We start from the raw sequence: 13,116 nt of genomic DNA on the forward strand, positions 1-13,116 counted from the left end.
CCGAGGACTTTCACAGCATACTCCGGTTTCAGATTCTAATTAGTGGGGTCCACGATCCAGTAATGGATGGATCAACCCTCAAATATTTTCCAGATTGGTATATCCTAGCCACTAATGTAAGTCTTTTTTTCTAGTTGAATATTGACCGTTGATGTATCTATGTTTTTAGTGGTCTATTCAAAGATTAATATCATCCAATGGAGGATATTTTAAGGTAATAGTGCATAAGTAGTGAGTCCCAACAAATCAATGGACTGGATTATAGGATCATGGGTCCCACTTCTACAAATTGACACCCGAGCATACAGTTCATGTCCTGGGTCAAGCATCCCGTTTTCGCCAGCTGACTGTATTTACAGGCAAAGGATCTTCCGCTTTAGGCTGCGGTTGGAATGGCCGTACGAACGCGTTTCCGCAGATACGCTTTGACTCGTATGGTTTCCTGCCTTACAGGCGCGTCCAAGTTCGGTGATCCTAACCGTCCGTCTGATCAAACTAAATCTGGTAGGGATGGCCATGAAAATATTCAAGACTTTAAGATGCTGAACCTATGATCAGTGGCCAAAGAATAGACGGTTTATATTCAAAGGAAAATAGTTCAAAATTCATGGCCAAGCATGACATTGATCCCGGGCACTGGTAGGGCCTGTGTGGGGTCCACAGAAATTCCGTGAAAAATCCACTCTGTCCATCTGTTTTGAAAGGCCACAATAGGACAGGATTCCACAAATGGGGAAGATCCAAAACTCAGTTGGGCCACACCAAACAAAAGAGTGGGAATGGAAACATCCAGCGTTGAAACCTTCCTGGAGCTGACCATGATGTTAATATGCCATCCCAACCGTTCATATGTTATTACCATTCATATAAACTGTAGGCAAAGATATAATCCTGATACAAAACTTCTGTCACCTCCATGCGTTCAATCCCCACTGTTTCGTGTGGTATGGCCCACATGTGTTTTGAATCTGCCTGATATTTATATTCCTGTACTATTATGGTCTTGAGAAACAGATGGACGGAGTGGATTTGTCACGGACATCTCTGTGGGCCCCACAGAGACCCGGTGACGAAATGTTTGGATGGCTGAAATAAGTCGCCTCCTGTATGGAATTACGTGCGTCAGCAAATAGCATTCGTATTTCAGTTCGGACGAGTGGGACTGGGAGCAATGGTCTGGTAATCAACACCGTTGATCCATTTCCTCTTTTTGTGGACGGTCCTTGTCCGAAACTTCTCTCAGATTGGAAGATGTCAGCAGCCAATCTTGGAATTTTTTTAGTTGAACGTTGACGGTATATTAGTAAGACCAGAAAATTGAGGATTTTCCAATCGAGAAGATTCACGAAGGAATTTTACATGTGCGGCCCACTTGTAAAACAGGAAGAACCAAGTGCATCGTGTTGATAATTCTCGTTTTACCTTCTAGAAGGAATTATACATGTGGGGCCCAACATAATGTGCTCGTGGAATCCAAACCGTGAATCACGTGCTTCACTCATGTTTACTATAGATCAAGAAAAATAAGGACGATCCAAATCTCAGGTGGGCCACACGACTGGGACAAATGTAAAGGTTGTGTGGCTCAGTTGAGTTATGGAATGGCCTGCTTTTTGGGGTGTCCATTTGTCCGGCTGAGATCTTTTGATAACTTGATTGGATGGCTTATAAACAGGCCGCTGGTCAGTACATACAATCTATAATTTTTCTACAGTGGGTCCCTTACCCATTTGTTCCCTTTGGTGTGGCCCACACGATTTTTCAATTAAATTAATTGTTCTCATCTCTTTTTTCTTTTTCTTTTTTTCCTTTAATTACACACGCACACACACTCACACACTACGCCATAATGGGATTTCACCGCCTAAGGATACACGACCCCTTGACCGGGTTGCACTTCAGCTTGAATTAGGCTTGGCTCGGTTCTCGAGCCTGGTTGGCTAGTTTGGCCTAATTTGGTAGCAACAAAGGCCAATCTGACCTAAGTTTGAGCCAAGATTGAGCATACGCAACATTTTCTCAAATGCTTAGAGTGTATTTTCACTTTCTTTTTCTATGTAAAACAGTAATAATTGTTTATCGGTATTTCGTCAAACACCTTATAGACAATAATTTAAAAAAAAGTATTTGTTCCATATACATACCTTCCTTGTCATATGCTGACACGTAGTTATGTCATTTCGTCGAAAACTTGGTGAGCAACGCCAATATCAAAATAAAGGAGTCACCAAACTGATTGAAACCGAGTTGCTTGAACTCAATTCGAAATTTTTTCTGAGTTCATAAAATCAGCTCCATTGAATCAAGCTTATTCGAGTCGAGCCAAGCGAGATAACCGAGTTAACTCGGTTCGTGTACAGCCCTACATCCGAGCCTAGCATTGGTAGGGTTGGATCTCACAGGCGGTCTGGATGGCGCAAACACAACACGGTGGGCCCCACAGCTTAAGGTATGGAGAAGCGTATTGGGTGGTGACCCCAACACCAGCCAGCTAGGTGTGTTGGGCGTTGTGTAGCCCACCGTTATGTGTGTGTTTCATCCACGCCGTTCATCTGTTTTCCACCTTATTTCAGGGCATGATAAAAAAAAATGAAGCAGATCCAAAGCTCAAGTGGACCACCCCACAGGAAACAATGGTGATTGAACGGCCATCATTAAAAACTTCCAGAGAGAAGTTTTGAATGAGACTGATATTCGTGTTCTCCTTTCATCCACGCGTGTAACCTTATCAACAGGTTGGATAGCAAGTAGACGTTACGGTGGGCCCCACAGCGCCCAAGAAGCTAAAACAACGGGTTATTCAGACAGACAACTGATCACCTGCGGCTTCTGAGTGCCGTACCATCATTCTTGCCAATGTGACCCTCGTGTTGGACATCCCCACCGTAAAAATTGGTGGGCCCAACCAAAAAGATCTCCTCCCACAAAATCAGGGCAGTCTGCTTCTCAGATGAGCCTCCCTGTTTTGAAATCAGTGCAGAATCATTGACAGGATTCAACATAGATGTATGGCCATCCAGTGATTGGATTAGTTGATCAGTTTGATTTTCCACAAGGGTGATATTCGTGGTGGACCCTGTCATTTTAACGGTACTGATTTCCTACACAAATGCCATGTTAGTGGAGAAAAATGGCCTGGCACGTGTAGATAGGGGTGATTTAAGTAATCAGCCAGCTCTCTCTCACACGCCTCTCAAATTATTTCTTCCTACCGTGTTAGATTTAATGATTCAAATGATGCAACATGACAATAAAATATCTACATAAAATAAATTAAGACTTTTTTAAGTTCTTTAATGGTGACAGAAAAATTAAAATTCAAAACGACATTTAAGCCGTACAAGTTACAAAAAGAATATACATTAGTTGTTCAATATAAGGGCCTCATGATTGATTTTGGATTTTAACTGAAACATGGTACATACCAAAGACAAGTTCCGGCAATCCACTACAATGGGTTGCGTGGTTCATGTGATTGCACTAACATGACTTAATATTATAACATTATTTATGATTGTGCAAAGAAATAGTTAGTCCTCTTGACATGTGATGACTCAAGAGAGACTCTCATCCACATATTGGGAATATGACATATGCGACCAAGTGGCCAATCAATAACAATCGACTAACTTATATGTGGTTGTTTAATATTAAGCCATGATCCTCTATGGGCCGGACGGTTATCTCTACATTAATGAACTGAAAAAGAGGCTACGGTTGTCTTAAATTAGGAGTATTGTAATTTATTTTTGTCTACGCCGAGCAATGGATCACTACAAAGACTTTTTCTTTTTTTTTTTTGACTTTTTCTTCTTTTTTTTTTTCTTGCATTTTATTCCCAGTAGTGTAATTTGCTTTGTCCATGCTTCCGTCGGTGGACTAAAGAAACCTGGTTCTAAGACCTTGAGATCAATCATAGAGAAATTATCTTTTGTAAATTTTCTCTCATTTCATTAATATAACTTTCTTTTGTTAAATTCACATATTATACTTATTGGATCATCTCTACTATTATGGTGAAAAAATATCATTTGATTTGAAAAGACAAAAGAAATCATTAAAAAGACAAACTCTACATATACAGTGGTTGAATAAATGGGTGAACTATTTCAATGGTCAATCATAAACTATTGTTTAGTACTTTTATCTATCTTGATGCTCGGGTCAGACCTTTAGTTTGGATTGAACCGTAAAAAGCTCTGACACAACCGGCCATCATGCATATACACACAACCAAATTTGGAACCAAAAATTTTCAAGGTATTTTGTCTTGAGTATTGTGGGCTAAAAAATACACTAAAATTAAATTAGTTGTCCATTTTAAAGCCCAATTAGGTTTCTAAACTTATCATGGTACTGCAAATGTAGAGCTCATGCAATATATGCAGGAAATCCAACCTATCCATCGGATGCGTGAGCTCATATTACCTCGGGTGTAAAAAATCAAGACTCATGTTCGGTAGTAACCCCTCTAGGTCTGGGAACTTGATGCAGGGATGAACGTGATGAGGCCGATCACCGCCGTCCTCAATGATAACTACTTCGAATCCACGAAGCTTCTCAAGACTCCTCACAGAAACTTTTCGAATCCACAAGAAAAAAACAAGAAAATAGAAAATAAATTCTATAAAATTCATAATTTAATTGATGAATGAAATAAACGAGTCTACAACCCTTTAAATAAGAATACCAAGCCTTAGAAGAAGTTTCGGAATTAAACTACAACTAAAACTCTCTAAAATTTGTAACTTATTATGAATAGTAAATTTTCAACGCTTTTTATGTTGGATACAATTCCTAAAGCTCAAAGGATGAAGAGTTATAATCGAACTAAAACTTACTATAAATCGTAAAAACAGAAATAAAATTGATTTTTGAATATTGATATGATGGAATCTTGTAAATTCGGCATAGGCAACCCGACAAAGCCAGGTTGGTTGGCTAAAGTAGCTTCCCTTACCTCCAAAATCATATATGGTAAGTCGAGTAACTTATTCCAATTTGCGAGATATGCATGTTTTAAGGTTCTGACGATTTTTATGATTTTCATCTTCGACCAGGCCATCTCCGATCCATCTTGAACATGAAAGTATTTGACACCTGCTCTACATCAAAATTGGTGGCCACACCATGGTGTATGTGTTTATCCATTCCATTCATCTATTTTTCAAGCTTATTTTAACAAGCCCAAAAAATGAAGCAGAACCAAATCTTAGGAGAACACACCACTAGAAATAGTAACAATTGATTGACCACCATTCAAAACTTTCTAGAGTCCACCGTAATTTTATTAGCTACTAACCTCTTGATTAGGTCACACAAACTTGGATGAATGAAAATCATAATGTTTGTTTGCCATCCAACCTGTTGATTAGGTCACACTACAAAAGGTGGATGAAGAGAAAACAAAAACATAAGCTTGATCCAAAAGCTTTGTTGGCCACCACAAAGGTGGATGAAGATAAAACAAAAGCATAATCTTGATCCAAAGCTTTTGTGGCCCATAAGAGTTTTTTAATGGCAGGCCTTTATACACCACTTTTTCCTATAGTCAAGTCTCCCCGAGATTCAGATTTACCTCCTTTTTTTGGCTAATACCCTAAAATGAGCTGGCAAAATGAATGGATGACATAGATAAAAACACATACATCATTGTGGGGCCCACTGACCAGTACCGACCTCATAATGGAGTGGTCACTATTGAATTGGAGTCCCATAAATCAGCTTGATCTGTGGGGCCACAGAAGATCAGGGAACAAGTTAGGAATGAACCACCCTTGATTTGCATCCGGCCCACCTAATTTTGGGCCTGACCATTCATTCAGGCCAGATGAAGGGTCCAAATGACTTGGACTGCAGATACATTATACGTGGCCCCAATTCAAAATCAACGGTAGGTGTCCACATGAGTTTCGGATCAGCTGATTTATGGACACAGAAGGTAACTAAAGGCCACGGATCTAATGGATGGTTTGGATGCCACGAATAAATAACGTTAGCTCTAATTTATCAGAATTGGCCTGTATATGTGATGGTCCATCAGATCAACCATTGATGCGATGGCCCACCAGATGAACGTTTATTGCAAAGAAAGCAAGAAAGAAAAAAAAAAGGGATGGATGGGACAGAAGAACCTTCCTTGATTATTATTCTCTTGACCTGGTTTACCATCACAGCAATCTAATTAGATTCCGAAGGCACCACCCAAACACGTCATGGCAACGTGAACCGCGTTTTGATTTAAGAAGGTTAAAAAAAAACATGAGACGTGGAATTCTTTGCTTCTCTCGTTAGTGTTTGGATGCTTAATTGAAATTCTCATTTAGAAAGAGACTGGTGGGAAAGATTGCAGCTGGTTTGAGCTACAAGCGGATAAAGAAAGAGAAATAATTAATTTAATGATTTTGACTCAAGAGCATCAATTTTCATTATTCTTTGATGTTGTTTTGTTTAGCTAGTGATCCGTGCTTTGTGAGCCCCTATATAATATATGTGTTTTATGTACGTCATCCATCCTATTTTTTATATTATTTTAGGGCTTTATTCCAAAAATGAGACAAATCTAAATCTTAGGTGGAGAAGATAGAAGAAAAACAATAGTGATTTAATGTCCACCATTAAAAACCTCATAAGGCTCACCCTAATATTTATTTGACATCTAACTAGTTGATGAAGGGAAAAAATTATCAACTTGATCCGAAACTTTTGTAGTCTTCCAAAAGTTTTTAATGGTGGGCATTCAATCAACACTATTTCCGGTGATGTCGTCCACTTGAGATTTAGATTTACTTTAATTTTGGGCTCATACCATGAAGTGATATGAAAAAATGGATGGACCGCATCAATGAAATACATACATAATGGTGGGGCCATAGAGCACCAACCACTCAGTGGGGTCACTGGTCAATCCACAATCATTGTTTTGGTTCACTTGAATTTTCAATATGTTTGTTTTAATAGATCATCTTAACATGAGCTGCTACAACTCATGGATACATTAGATTTAAGGAAGACACCATGATGGTCCCCACCATTTATATATATATATATGGATGGGAAAAGGTACTATGCGCTCGACCTCACGAGTCCGTCCCATGAGGTCGAGCTGTGTGGGCCCCACCGTGATGCAGTTCGAACATCTACCCCATCAGTCAGATGCAGCATTCCATCGTGGACATAGATCTCAAAAATCAATTCAATCCGTGACTTTTGTGGGCCATACCACATATAGAAGTGGGGAGGGGCCGTGCACCATTAAAACATTCATAATCATTTTTTGGGCCCACCTGACATTTAATCTACATAATTTTAGGGCTCATCTACTGAAATTATATATTGGGGTCCCACTTGGATGAGGGTTCATACATAAGTTCCACATTCAAAACTCAAGGTACGGCATCCACCAAGTTCTTTTATATGTTTTAACGGTGTCATCCCATGATTTTAGATGGTATGGCCGACCTGAGTTCCATATACGACTGATTTTTGAGATAATTTGGCCCATATTTTAAAGGGGACCCATCAAATGCACGGTGTTGATGGTCGACATCATCATGGTGGGGCCAAGACACTCGACCATCATGTCACTGGATAGCAATATCGTTAGGTCTGAGCGCATAGTAACTTTTCCATATATATAGTTATATAGAGTATGTACATAATGCCATGTATATATATATATATATATATATATATATATATATATATATATATATATAAAATGCATGTGCTTAAAATCATTTTATTTCATCTGCTAAGGCATCCAAGAAAATAGTCAATATAATACAACATGGATACAATAATTTATCTGACATGATGAATAAGCTCTTTTCAACACAATCTTGTTTGCATCCAAACCACCAGAGGGGTGGACCTTGTGCTAGGGTTGTCAACGGGGGTATGGGGAGTGGATTAGGTGGGTTTACCCTTACCGTGGGGCCCACCTTAATGATTTGTTGTATATCCATGCCATCCATCGGTTTCTCCAGCTCAGTTTTGGACGTCTTCCAAAAAATTATGTAGATACAAATTTCAGATGGATCACACCACAGGTAACGGCAGTGATTGAATGTCCACCATTAAAAGCTTTTTGGAGCCCACAATAATGTCCACCGTAATGTTTTCTTTCCATTCAACCCGTTGATAAGGCCAACCAGACTTGGATGAAGGGAAAATAAAAAGAACATCTTGACCCAAAACTTTGTGATCCTTGAAAAGCTTTTAATGGTCATTCTCCACTGTTTCAAGTTGTGTGGTTGATCTGAGATCTGGATCTACTTAAGCTTTGGGATCATGTCCTAAAATGATATGGCAAAACGGATGGACGGTGTGGATGTTAAAAAATAAAAACTCATAAAGTTGGGCCCCGTACGATAAGAGTTGAGGTGTTACCGGGTGACACCTGGTTCACTCCCCTGAGCTAGCGGGTATCCAGACAACCCGACGCCTGTCGTAACGGGTCTGAGTCGGACGCGGATTGCGTCCTACCCCACCTCTCTATAGCCACGAACAGGTAGAACTGTGTGGGTCCCACCGTGATGTATCTGTTTATCCATGTTGTTGATTTCTTTTTTCTAATCGTTTTAAAGTATGAGCCCAAAAGTAAGGCAGATCGAAAGCTCCAAATGGTAAGCGCAGGTTGCAGTGAATGCACAAACATTAAATGCAAGAATAATATGTGGTGTGGTCCAACTCTGTTAATAAAATTATTGTCATATACTACTTATTTTCTCTCACAGTAGTAAATCTTTTTGTCTGCATCACAAGATCCGATGGGTACCAGAAATGCGTCAGTTCCGGACTCTAAGATGGAGTACCTGGACCCACTAGAACCCGACACGAATCCAGAATTTTTCGGGCATTGATACACCTGAAACGGACCGAACCCGATTAATTGACACCCACGCCTAATGCCTTGTTTGTATTCATGACACCAATTGCGTAATGAGTAAGCTCTATGGGGTCCATCGTCATGTATGTGTCTTATCTATGCCGTCCATCTGTTTTTAAAACTCATTTTAGGATATTATCCCAAACTTGAAGGATATTCAAATCTCAAGCTGACTACACCATAGGAAATAGTGGGAATTGAATACTTACTATTGAAAACTTCTTTGCGACTACATAAACTTTTGATCAAGCTGATTTTTGTTTTTTTGTTTTTTGTTTTTTGTTTTTTCCTTCACCCATATCTCTGTGTGACCTTATGAATAAGTTGGATGACAAACAAACATTATTGTGGGCCCTCCAACAAGCTTTTAATAGTAAGTGTTGAATTCCCACTATTTCCATTGGTATGATCCACTTGGTCTTTGGATATGCTTTAATTTTGGGCTTCTGCCCTACATGAGTTTGTAAAATGGATGGACAGTGTGGATAAGGCACATACATTACCACTAGGCCCCACAAAGTTTACCTAGTACACTACAAGGTATCGAGTCTAGGGCCAAAAGGGGGCCAGGTTGGTGCTTAACCCTAGCTCAACCCAAGGTTCCTATAACTCAACCTTAACCTAATCCAACCCAACCTCGGGTTGTAAATTCTCAACCCAAGCGGGCTTGGTTGGATTGGTCAGATGGATACATGATAATATTTTCTTTATTACATTAGCCTGTTATATTTCAATATGCATCTTATAATATATATATATATATATATATATATATATTCTTTTTTTCTAAACAAACAAATTAAAATATAAGACAACTACTCCTTTAAAAGTCATGTTGTGTAGCACATAATTTATTCGGAAGAAAAATTTGGCATATCTTGTCAGCTTGAGTCATCAAAAATGGCACGTGACACTGAAATTTCCTGCCCCTTCAAGATAAACGATTTGCACTCAATTATAATTTATAACATATATTTCGATTGGGTTCAAGTTGGGCAAGGCAGCCTGAAACATCAACCCGAACCCAACTCAAGTTTTATTAGATCGGTGTTTATATAGCCCAGCTCGATACCAAACCCGATACATCATGCAGGAGCCCAACCCAATGTCCGGTCGGTCGTACTCCATAACATCAAGAGTACGGTGCACTTGCACTCGGACGAAAAAAACAGACAGGGTGGTGGGGGTCCACCTCATCCAAGCACGTGAAAGCGTACGCAGGTGGTCTACGTACCGACACCATAACCTTTTTTACAAAAAAGCGCCGCGTTAGATGATTGGGCTAGAATCATGTTAGCATCGCACCATTTGAGAACGATACTCATTCTTCAACCGTACACACTGCATAATACGTGTACAGCAATATAGATGGTTCAAATCGCACCGAGAAGATAATATTAACCGTCTGATTTCTCTCTATGAATTTTTACCACTCACTACTATACATTTAGCCACTCGTTTGAGAGCAGTTAATTGGATGGTCTGGATAACTGTACATCGAAGTGGTCTGTGATAGATGGGCCACTACATGGTGTTTACGATCGAGTCTAGTGCCATTACTGCCATCGCTGCCCTCGCTCATGCCTGAGCACGCATGCATGCCACAACCCGAGCATCTCAACCTCTAAAATTTCAAGTAACAAAACAATGTGCAACTCCCGTGCAAACTATCTTTTGTCATTTCTGATGTAAGACTAAAAAAAACAAATGCATTTTTCAATTTGAAAATTCCAAATCACTTTAGTGGGAAAATGAAATTTTAAAGTATTTAAAAAAAGAAAGAAAATAACAGTATTTTTCAATTTAAAAACTACAAATAGTTTTGGTTGGAAAATGAAAATTTGAACTTTTTTTGTTTTTACAAAAACCAAAATTTCAACATTTTTTTTTACACACACTCACGTACCCCCTCACACTCACGCCCTAGTGGGATTTCACCACTTATGGGTTCTTGAACCCTTGACCAGGTGTTGAAACTCCTTAGAGTCTACCACTGGAGCAAGAGCAATCGACCCAAAAACCAAAATTTTCAACATGGCCCACTGTTATCACTGTCCTCTTATTGTAGATTTCTTGCATCTAAAATCATGCAAATAACAATATCATATGGCCCACTATTATCACTGTCCTCTGATTGTGGATTCCATGCACCTAAAATCATGAAAATAATAATATCATCAGGTGGGGCACACCTACACAGAATTTGAATAGTTGGTCAATTTCTCTTAGCCATTCATTTATATTGTACAGGTGTGGCCCACCTTTTGGTCATTTAAGTGTAGATTCTAGATATGGCATCTGCATTCTTGGATCAGGTGAAGAACGGCTCTGATCTTAGATGCACATTCCATACTTTCATGTGTGAGGGAAGTGCACTTGAGTATACTCGAGCTAGGATAGCGTGAGATGGACTTAGGGCTTAGCTGCACACATGCAAACGTGGCATATGCGTGCAAGATCTGATCCATTCATCAGGTAGTACTTTCTCAAACATTCCCTGATGAAAATTTCAGGCCTGGCGGGCTATTCAGAGACCACGTGTTTGTAGAGTGACTACCATCCGTTTGCCATTCTTTTCTAACCGTCCATTTTTCTCATACAACCTAGTCTAATCTACTTCACAGCAGGGTTACAAGATGAATGGCCCAGATCCTGTGGGGCCCACTATTGGCATCGGTTTGGATTCTTTCACGACCCTCGTGGGAAAATACTTTCATTCTGAGCTTCTCTCGTTGTTTGTGGCCATGATTCGGTGAAGTCGTCTACATGAAGCTTCGATGCAACCTACCTTCCACCGTAACAATGACAGCAGGGACGGCGAATCCAGACCATCCTTCCAGTTGCCCATACCATGGATGGCCTGCAATTCAGAGACAAAACAGATCAGATGATCTTAGCCATCTGATTGGTAGCTTTCAATTCGACTGGGGAATGGGTACAACTTACGGATAGGATGGCCTGAGTTAGGTTTCTATGGGCCATCAACGGTGGATCCACAGGTAGAGGGTGGTAATGCACCAAGCTGCCCAACCTTGTGGGCACTAAACTTGGTCCACAACCGGCCCAGGCTTGAAATCTATGCCAAACCAATGATGAATGGCCGGTCCAATCATTTAGTGGGCCACCATTATTCAAAAAGAATAGACGGTTTAAAGACACTCGTTGGATCACAGCGATGAGAGTATGAGTTTGCGATGGTGTTTATAGCTTCTGAAAAAGTAGAGCATGTGGATTTGCCAAACCAAGGACCTGTTTGGAAGGTATGGAATTGCATCTGGTCCTTTGTAAGTTGCATCCAGTGTTTGGAAGCATTGGGAAGGTTTCGATTAATTCAGGTATCATATAATCCAGGAGATAGCATGGAATATCCAGTGGCTTTTGAAATACTCTACATCTGTGGTGCATTTGTTTCATCCACCATTCATCCAAATGCACCCTTTACAGGTAACAATCAAGTTGCATATGCATACAGGGGGACCAGCATCAGTTGTGAAATCTGATTTGTTGATTATCATTCCATTTTCCACCAAACGCAACTTTCACTTAATACAGTATATTTTCTTAGTGTAGAAGTTGATCTCAAACATGAGATTGGACGGTTAAAATACCATGGTATTTCCAGACATATAATAATTGTATAGTAATGGTGTTAATTCCACCTAATACAATTCAATACCATTTAATCCTGTGTTTGGAATAGGCCCTTCGTGTGTCCGGGGTACACTGATTTGATAGGGTAAGGATTTGGAAAAAAAAAATCACAAATTTTGACACAACCAACAAAAAACATAATAGTGGAGATTTTAAATCCACGAATTTCACAAGTCCCTGCCCATAATCCTCCACCCCAAGCAACCCTTAGAGAGTTTAGAGCCTGTTCAGAAGGTGGGATTAAATGGTATAAAACTGCATTAGATGGAATTAACACCATTTTTGCACAATGATTGCATGCTTGCATATACCATGGTATTTGAACCATCCAATCCCCCCTTATTTGGGATCAAATTCTTCATTTGAGAAAAACATTGTATTAACAGATCATGGAATTGTAACCAATGGATCATATTTCACGACCCATGCCAGTCACCTGTACACATGCAACATTCAACATGGGGCCCACAGATGAGTGGATTTTAAAATCCACCTGAAATCCAGTATATACTATTGGGACTGGATAATGTAATACTTAGATTAATCCAATCATTTCCATCATTTCCAAACACCAT

Source organism: Magnolia sinica, chromosome 9 (assembly GCF_029962835.1).
Source record: "Magnolia sinica isolate HGM2019 chromosome 9, MsV1, whole genome shotgun sequence".
NCBI classification, from domain to species: domain Eukaryota; kingdom Viridiplantae; phylum Streptophyta; class Magnoliopsida; order Magnoliales; family Magnoliaceae; genus Magnolia; species Magnolia sinica.